The sequence below is a fragment of the Oxyura jamaicensis genome, chromosome 4 (assembly GCF_011077185.1).
Source record: "Oxyura jamaicensis isolate SHBP4307 breed ruddy duck chromosome 4, BPBGC_Ojam_1.0, whole genome shotgun sequence".
Taxonomy (NCBI): Eukaryota; Metazoa; Chordata; class Aves; order Anseriformes; family Anatidae; genus Oxyura; species Oxyura jamaicensis.
In genome coordinates this window covers 9,337,829-9,346,302 of record NC_048896.1, presented here as the reverse complement: position 1 = coordinate 9,346,302, position 8,474 = coordinate 9,337,829, and the positions used below count along the sequence as shown (strand labels likewise).

At 39.4% G+C, this 8,474-nt stretch overlaps 1 protein-coding gene across 7 annotated transcripts in view; it reads left to right on the top strand.

Moving 5' to 3' along the window:
- The window catches only part of HTR2C (5-hydroxytryptamine receptor 2C), a 228,745-nt gene that overhangs the window by 141,656 nt on the left and 78,615 nt on the right, over window positions 1-8,474 (top strand). The window contains exon 4 of one of the 7 annotated variants that reach the window (XM_035325238.1): window positions 3,164-3,257. The exons of the other annotated variants lie outside the window; for them this stretch is intronic. The gene's annotated coding sequence lies outside the window, so the exon portion shown is untranslated. The remainder of the gene's footprint in view (window positions 1-3,163; window positions 3,258-8,474) is intronic. 7 annotated transcript variants of the gene reach the window in all.

Here is an 8,474-nt window from a genome sequence, read left to right as displayed (position 1 = left end):
GTGTAACCTTCACAGCTTATTCTTCTCTAGTTACTTCTTTCCAAGATCTGTAATCATTATATTGTCCCCAGTTCTGTCCAACAGTTAATTACATTACTTCACTGACAAACTATTATTAAACAACTGCAATCCACTTTAATAGCTGGTTTTCTAATTAAGTATCTGATGTTTTTATTCTCAGTTCTTGGCTTTACGCCTCTAATTTGTCGCTATCCAATGTCCTGCGCCTCTTCTGTATTTTTGTTCCTTTCCAGGCATGGTTGTGCTGGGAGAGCTTGTTTCTGGATGTGTTGTGGGAGGGTTGAAAATGCCAGGTATAAAGCTCTTCCTTCCCATGGAGGAAGGAACATCATCAGAGGCTGCCATGTGGCAAACCCATCGCTGAGGAGGATGCACTGAAGCATCCTCTTTGGTGCTGGGGACATGCACTGTTGGTGGTCTTGGTTTACTTACTGCGAAGGAAGTTCATGGTTAGGATTCAGAAGTTGTACCCCCATGTGAAGAGTACATATTTAACTTAAACAGGATTGTAACTCGATCATTTTAAAAGAGTACTGTGAGGTCAGCACTGGTAGCTTTTCTTCCAAAAACAGTATAAATATCTGTGAAGTTCCTTCATCAGACCCAGAAAAAATCCTGTGGGCTCAAATTCATAGACTCAGAGTTTTATGTGGAAAGGAGGTCTGGAGAAACTGGGCTTAAAGTATAAATAAAAACAAACAACAACAAAAAGAAACATGAATTAAAATCCTGTTCTATATCTGAGTCACATCAATTTCAAATCTAGTTAATTTTTCTTTTTTTCTTTTTTTTTTTTTTTTTTAAGACTATTCTGAGTAGTTGTGTAGCAGCTCAACTACAGCACTAAGCTCTGCCTACAAAGCATAGGATTAATGTATTAATAATGGTACAGAATCTTCAGCGTCCTGATGTTATCCTAGTATTGCACTGGCTTTAAACATTTACACATTTCAGGATAACAGCAACTTAATTAAAATCACTAAGCAAATGCAGATTATATTTAATTTAAATACTTATAGAATTTGTTTAAGCTTTCAAAGTAGATTAGATGTTGAAGAACAAAACTGCTAGCATCCAAATGATAATTTTACTTCTGAGCCCAATAAAGAAACTAGTCAGGAATACACCTAATAAATCCTTGTTTCTGAGGAAATGTTTTATAAAGTTGTATGTACCAAGGGTTTTTTAAAACAGGTGTTCTTGAGTAAAAGGGATAGTTTGGAAAAATTCTGTTACTTCTGATAATATTTTAAAATCTTTTATCATCTCTTGCTGTATAAGAGTTGCTGTTCTTCCCATTATTCTGAATACAACTGTGGAAAAAATACAGAGAACCAAAGAGAGATGAAAAAATACCTTCGAAACAGCATTTTTTCCAATACAGTTCAGCCATGACTAATAGACTGCCAAGGCTTCTTCAGGGACAGGTTCAAATTCTTGGCTTGTCACTCCTGTTTCTCTCAAAGACAGTTTTATTCCTTGCTACTCCTTTTCATTTTAGGAGACACTTTCCCTGTTGCATTTATCTGTCATACACCTGAAGAAGATGAGATCCTGCAGGCTTTAGGACTATTTCCTGTAACTGTAGATTTCTTTTTGCAAGAATGTTACTATTGTCTGAGTAACGTGATAGCTACGAAATATTTCAGGGTTAGGTTTGAACATTCAGAAATATCTGTTTGGAAGTATCTTGCATTTTCCAACAGGACACTAAGCGCTCCTTGGATTATACCTGTGCATTTCATTCAGGTTATTCAATAGTGCATCCTAACTTGCCCTACTGCCTTCCATTGTTTTTTACTTTTATTAAGAAGTTTGTAAGATCTGCGAGATCTTTTCTGGTTTTCCTTGGTAATGCTACTAAACATTCTGTGATTCTAAAAGAGTGTACTTGCTATATATTGTACGCTGCTGTTCGAGCTGGAATATAGCATGTGTTTAATTTTTTCTTGGCCTCATTACATTTCATTCCTTGCTTCACTGCATTATCTGTCTCGTTAGTCCATAAATTTGATCTGTTCTAATCACTGTAAATTCTCCGTTTTCCCTAGCTTTATGTCACCAGCAAGACGAGTCACTTTAAAAAGTGCATTCCTGAAAGGTCATTTTATAAAAGTTTTATGAGGAAGCATTACAAGATGCTGATGCTGAAGGCTGGATGCTTGTTACTTGTCTTGGACCCGAAGCATCTTTTGCAATCCCTTTTCTTTTCATAGGCTGATTTTGATAGTTATCACACACTGAGATGGCCATCCAGGTGTCTTCAGCCTCAGATCAGCAGCACAGCAAAATCTTTTGGTGGGATTTTTAATCTGCACACAGTACAAATTACATTGCATTTTTAGAATTAGAAGGGAGCTGCCAATTTACAGTTTCTTTTGTTGGAAAAAAGACTTTTCAAAGACAGAGGTGTTGTGGTACTTAAAAGCAGACAGTGATGCAGAGCCAAGAACGTGCAGTGGCTGTTCTATCATAGGATCCTCTTATGCAAGAACACGTTGTCTAATTTCTTTAATGCTTATACAGCTTCTAGAAGAATGATCCTTGTCTGGTGCTGCTTTGAGGCTCTAGGGTCTGTATGAGTGCTTAGGATGCACTGCTGAGTTTTGTTGGTTTATTTTCTTAAGCCTTGCTTGCAGTTTTGGAGCAAGAGCTGTTCAGTTTCTAAAACCATCATGCTCTCCCTGGCCTGGGCTCCTACGCTGAACTGATTTCCCCCTTCCAGCCATGCTGTTTTTCATGATGCATGTAGTGGCTCATGGCTACAATTCATACTTTCAAAAGGAAACTATTCACTGTCTTGCATAAGTTGTCTGGAGATTCACGAATGAGAAGCACAGGATGAAAGCTAGATACTAGTGTTTAATTTTCTTGAATCCCACCATCCCATTTTTCATTTCTTTCTCATATTTCAGACAGGTATCTGATCATGTTGTAAAAATCATCAAAGGGAATAAGCAGAGGTGGAAACATGCCAAGTTTCTACTCTATTACCGAAAAGCAATTTCCAAAGCTTTCTGATACTATTGCAGCAAAATTCAGCTCTGCTGTTTCATAGAGTTTTTAATTGATTAATGTATTTATTTAATTTCATGTGGTTTAGGAGCTTTTTATGACCTTTTGAATTTGTTTCTGTTTATAGGTGACTCAGATTATTTACTTCTCTAGCCCAGGGGTGCTGCAGCATCATATGTCATGCCATACTGGCTTCAATAGTCCACTGGTGACTGCAAAAGGTAGAATTTCTTCTCACTACATAGAAATACACTGTTATATTCCCTTCATCTGATTTGTCACATATGCTACTTTAATTACCAAAGTTAATGTTTAGGAGTCTGATTGCTGAAAACTTTGGTGACAGATTATAACTTAGTGGCTGGTGATGGTTTGTTGTGTTTGCAGAGGAGCAATTCAAATGAGTGTGAGCTTGCATCACTTTAACTGAAGGAAGAAATTTATTTGTAAAACAGTCTAAATAATCAAGTAAAGTGGAGTGTAGAATGCTGTGGACTCTCAGTGGTGTTTCCGTTATGAAAATTGCTTGTATTTGAATCTGTTAATTGTTGGCAATTTTTGCTTGGTGTTGTGAGGTTCAAATTACCCATAACTACACTTGATCATAAAACACTAAAACCACAATGAATTCTGAGTAAACCACAGCTGACCAAGTCATCCAATTAACAGGAGTTTATCTAATGGACTAATTTAATGGGGGTGTTTGAAATTTACTGTGTGGAAGCCACAGAGAGATTCAGATTTAAAGCGTGAACATAGTTCTTCATTCCCCCACACAGCCCCTCAATCCCTCCCCACTAAAAGGTCTCCCAGGCATATTTGAATCTCCTCCCTGGTCCAGGTCTGTGCCATCTGCTCGTGCAGAATGCTTCGAAGAGAGCCCACTAAAGACATGCTAGCAAGACCCTGAGTCACAGACAGAGCAAAATTTTGTTTGCTCATGACCTTACATGGGCCCTAAAACCTCTTTGGATCGGCTATAAGAGAGGCTGAACTTCACAGTTTTCTCAGGACTGTGTTGCTGCCTGTGCTTTTACATGAACAAAGACTGATGGGAACCTGTGTCTAGGTGGTACTGCGTGAGAGTGAGACACTTGCTCCCTGACGCCTTGCCCTCACGTTGCCTTGCAGCCATACACCAGATGGATAGCCAGCAGCAACAAGCATCCTTCCCTGAGCACAGGTGCTGTCTTTCAAGAAAAAAGTAAGTGTTGGGCCCTAAATGCTGGGCAAATGTATTACTGTAGACTCAGATACCAATTACTGCTCCTCTGTATCCATGGCGGCTGTCTGACTGTGTTGGCTGGTTTGGGAAAATGCCATCTTCAGCCCACTGCCCCTAATCAGCTTGTGTGGTGGCCAGGCAGCTCTCCCAGATGAGGTGATTCCAAGACTCAGTACGAAGGTTTACTTGGTTTAAAATGGTTTGTTAGCAAATATTTCTTCTGACTTCTTGTATTTTAACTAGCTCCAGTTCTTGTCCATCTCTTATTTTAAATTGTTATGTACTCTACCTAAAGTGTTCTCTTCAGCCAAAGCAGTGCTGGGTTCATCCACAAGATACTGTTCATTTATCTCATGTCTTTACAGTCCAAGGTGAATCTCAGGGGACTAATGCTCTGAACCAAGTGGCTCCGGGCTATTCTTTTGGAAAACAAAGGCACTTAGACCTTTGTAAAGAAAATAATTTAGTACTCAGCACAAGAGACCTGTCTCTAAGCCAACCCATTTGGAAAAATTGCCAGTGTAGTAATTGCAAACATTTTATCACAATAACACTGATGATGCCTTTCCATTATTGCCAGCATTTCTTTCTCCCAGCTACTAAAGGACTGAACTGTTTTCACATCCTTCTCTCTGGTGCTGTGTTAGAAATGCTTTGTAACTTGGTATTGATGTTGCATGATTAGCCATTAAGCAGAGAAGTTTTCCTTTTATTTTCTGAGTGTTTCCCTGCAGACTGGTGCAGCTAAAAACACTTAGAAGTGAGAAAGATGTTGCTGCAGTGTTGCTGGCAGGACATTAAATGTTGCCTTCCCAGTTCTGTACATCATCTCTCTGGAGGAAGAAAAGACTAAGGTCTCATACCCCTTGTACAAGGTGGAATAAGGTGCAAGATAAGTGTCTGTTTGACTGCATCCCCTTGCCTGTCAACCTTCCTGATCAGCAGCACATGGCAGGTTGCAGCACAAGGGTAGGCTGGTCTACAGTTGCAATGTTAATGCAAAAGGCTTGGGCTGTGTTGTTTATAGCTTCACTTTCGTTTTGATTATCAGTTGCTTTCAGTATATTGAGAGCATATATAGGGTAAAGATCATGTTCCTGTCGTGTTGGTGAGTTCCTTACTGCTGCCTGGCATGGCGTAGGTGTTTTTCAGGGAAAACTTCTGCGAGGGTTTTCTCATCTGGCTTGGTTCTTATGGGTGGCTACCTGGAAAAGATGACATGGAACAAAGCTGAAAGCAGGGGGACAAGTGCCATCTCAAACTTGAGGAATCGGAAGGCACAACTTTTTCCTGCAATTCACAGCCAGGCAGTCCAGTCCCAGCACACCAATGAAAGCCAATGTTTTGCCATCTTCTTTTCATGTGATAAAGGTAACTGCCTATTTAAATAAAAAACATGGAAAAACAAAACAAAAAATGGAAAAGTGATGTGCCTTGAGTAGCCATGATGTTACTTGTAGGCACAGAAGGCCTTTAGGTGCCTTTCACAGGCTGGATTACTCTGTTGATGATCATTTTCAGCATTGCTTTTTGAGCAATATTAGTGAGGAAGGAGCAGAAAGAAAATAATTTCAAATTGATGAGCCCTAGATGTTCATCTAGAGGATTTTTACTAACTTCATAAAAGCTCCTGTACACTTAATCAAAAAATTATTGCAAAGGTGTTTTTTTCCTCTTTTCATAGTCTTTATACCGCTTGATTTTTAATGGTTTTATCTTGCTGATGACAGAAGGCTCAGAGTGCTGTGGCACATCTTCTGATGCAGGAAGAGATGGGATGTTTTTTACCCTAGTGTTCTGAATGAGTGTTAGTTTTGCCAATGTTTCCTTGATGCTGTAGAGACCTGGGGAACAGCAGATCCAAGTGGCCAGCATTTACTTTGAGAGAGATTTCTCAAGAACAGGTAGGACAAGAATCAGTGATGAATGTGCTGGCATTGGCAGCAGAGGTTACTGAAAGGCAGATACTTGTATCGTTCTTTGAGAGATTCCTGGTATTTGGACTAGTCCACCACAGAACATTTTTTTTTTTTTTTTTTTTTTTAAAAAAAAAAGGTTATTTCTATTTCAGAAACAGCATTAAAGAGGATGTGGAGGCTGATAAGCAGGTTCTGCTAAAGAAAAACGTTTGGTTTTCCTCTCCTGACAGGGCTAGGAATTATGAATTTTCAGATAACTTCTAACAGATGAGAAAATAATTTCCTGGTGAAGAAATAAAAACAAACAAAAGCTTTAACAGCACTGACCCATTATTGATTCTGGTAATTTGGTAGTGAAGATTTGTAATTTTTAAGAGAGTAAATATATCCATGAAAAACCTACCATTTTTGCATTTGGTTACAGAGTTGCTGTCTAGCAGTAAAAATGCATTTGAGAAAAAGGGTTGTGAAGAACCATGCAGGTTGTTTCGGGGGAGTGTTTCTCCCTGTAGATGACTGCAGTAGAAGAGCTTTGTGTTTTCTCGGGAGAGAAAAAGCCCCTCATGACCTCCTTGTCTGCTTTCCCTCTGTGTTGAGCTTTGAAGCATGAACATCTCATCTTGAGGTATCTTGAATAATCATCTTCTCCCACCCACTGTCTGACCCTTAACCACAGTAACTTGTCATTTAAAAAAAGAAAAAAATGCCTTATCCTACTTATCAAATGCCTTGCATTTAATGTCTCTGCCCTCCCATCTGGACAGTTGCTTCCCAGAAGACCTTCCCTTATTCCACTACTGATGGGTAAGGGGGGGGGGGGGGGGGGTCCTTGTGATGACTTATCTACAGGATTTATCAACTGCCCTGCTAGTGACCCCCTGGTTGTAGGCTAGGATGGTCCTGACATCTGTGTTCAGAGACCAAGAGGAAGAGGAGCCACCTCCAGCTGGATTTTATACAGATCTATTTATTTGTCTCTGAAAGTGCCAGCAGATTTAAATTACTGCTGCTGTTGTCAACAAGTTCTTCCTGCATGTTCTGTAACGATTAAGGTCCTTAGAGGTTTTGGATCACTTATGTTTCTCAGTGTAGCTACAGATTGTGAACATAAGGGTTGCATCAACTATATTAAATAATGAATTGAAAGGCAGAGGTTCCTTTTCTTCTGTGTACTTTGGGTAGAAGAATTCCCGCTGACTCCACATTTCTTGGTACTGAAAAAGATAACCGGATCAGGTAGCTCAATATTAACGTTAAATTTGTCAGTTTTTCTTCTTGGTGTATAATTGCTCTTAGAAACAGCTGCTGCCTTGCTGCTACCAGTATCAGGGAGAATTTTGTTTGATGAATTAATCAACGTGTTGTTCTATGAGGAACCATTTATGGATTCAAATACAGATGTAGGATGATAACCTGGGGGGAGGGTGTTAAATTTATTGAATTCAAGAAATCTTCCTGCTCCAGTGGACTTATGCTAAAAACTTTTAGATGGTCTGCAAGTCATTTACTAAATGGGAGGGGAAATAATAAACACTCCTTTTGGAGCTTCCTCTTCCAGGCAACAGTACAGATGAGAGCAAAGGAAAAAACAAACAAGCAAAGATAATATTTATTGCTAAACTGACTATCTACACAACCCATTTCTGATGCCTGTGATATTGATCAGAACTCCCATCTCTGTTCCTATCCTGTTCTCAGGCTATGCATATTGGTGATCCATCATTACTTACTTTGCCGTATGTAGTTTGATGTGTTCTGCCAAAATGGTGGTAGGAAACCAGTGTTTCTAGAGAACAGAAGCAAACTGGAAATAGTAATCCCTTTTCCTCTGTATAATGTCTGCAGGTTTGTCAGTTTCTTTGTCAGTTTCTTTGTCATCACTAGGTATTTAGAAGAGGCTGTGTAATTAGGGTGGAGCAGAACAAAGTACAGGCCCTGCCTTCAGATCACAAAACATCTAGTTCTAGAGTTCAGGGAATCTGGGCAGTGTCCAGCTTTGCTGGAGCTGATCCCCAGTATGATTAGCATATTACCAGTGAACTCACGTCCTTCTGACGTGTACCCAGCTCAACAAATGAAGCCTGAGAGACACAGTCAGACCCCATTACTCTCCCTGGATTTGTTTCTGTGCTCAGCAGTGTGGATGGGTAATTCTCTCTCTAGTCTTTTTAAGAGCTTATGAACTGTGGAATAGCTGTTGCTTGTCCACTTTGAAAGTGGATGAGCTAAATATTTAGCAGTGTCTTTTTTTTTTTTCTTTTTTCTTTCTTTTTTTTTTTTTTTGGCATGAATAG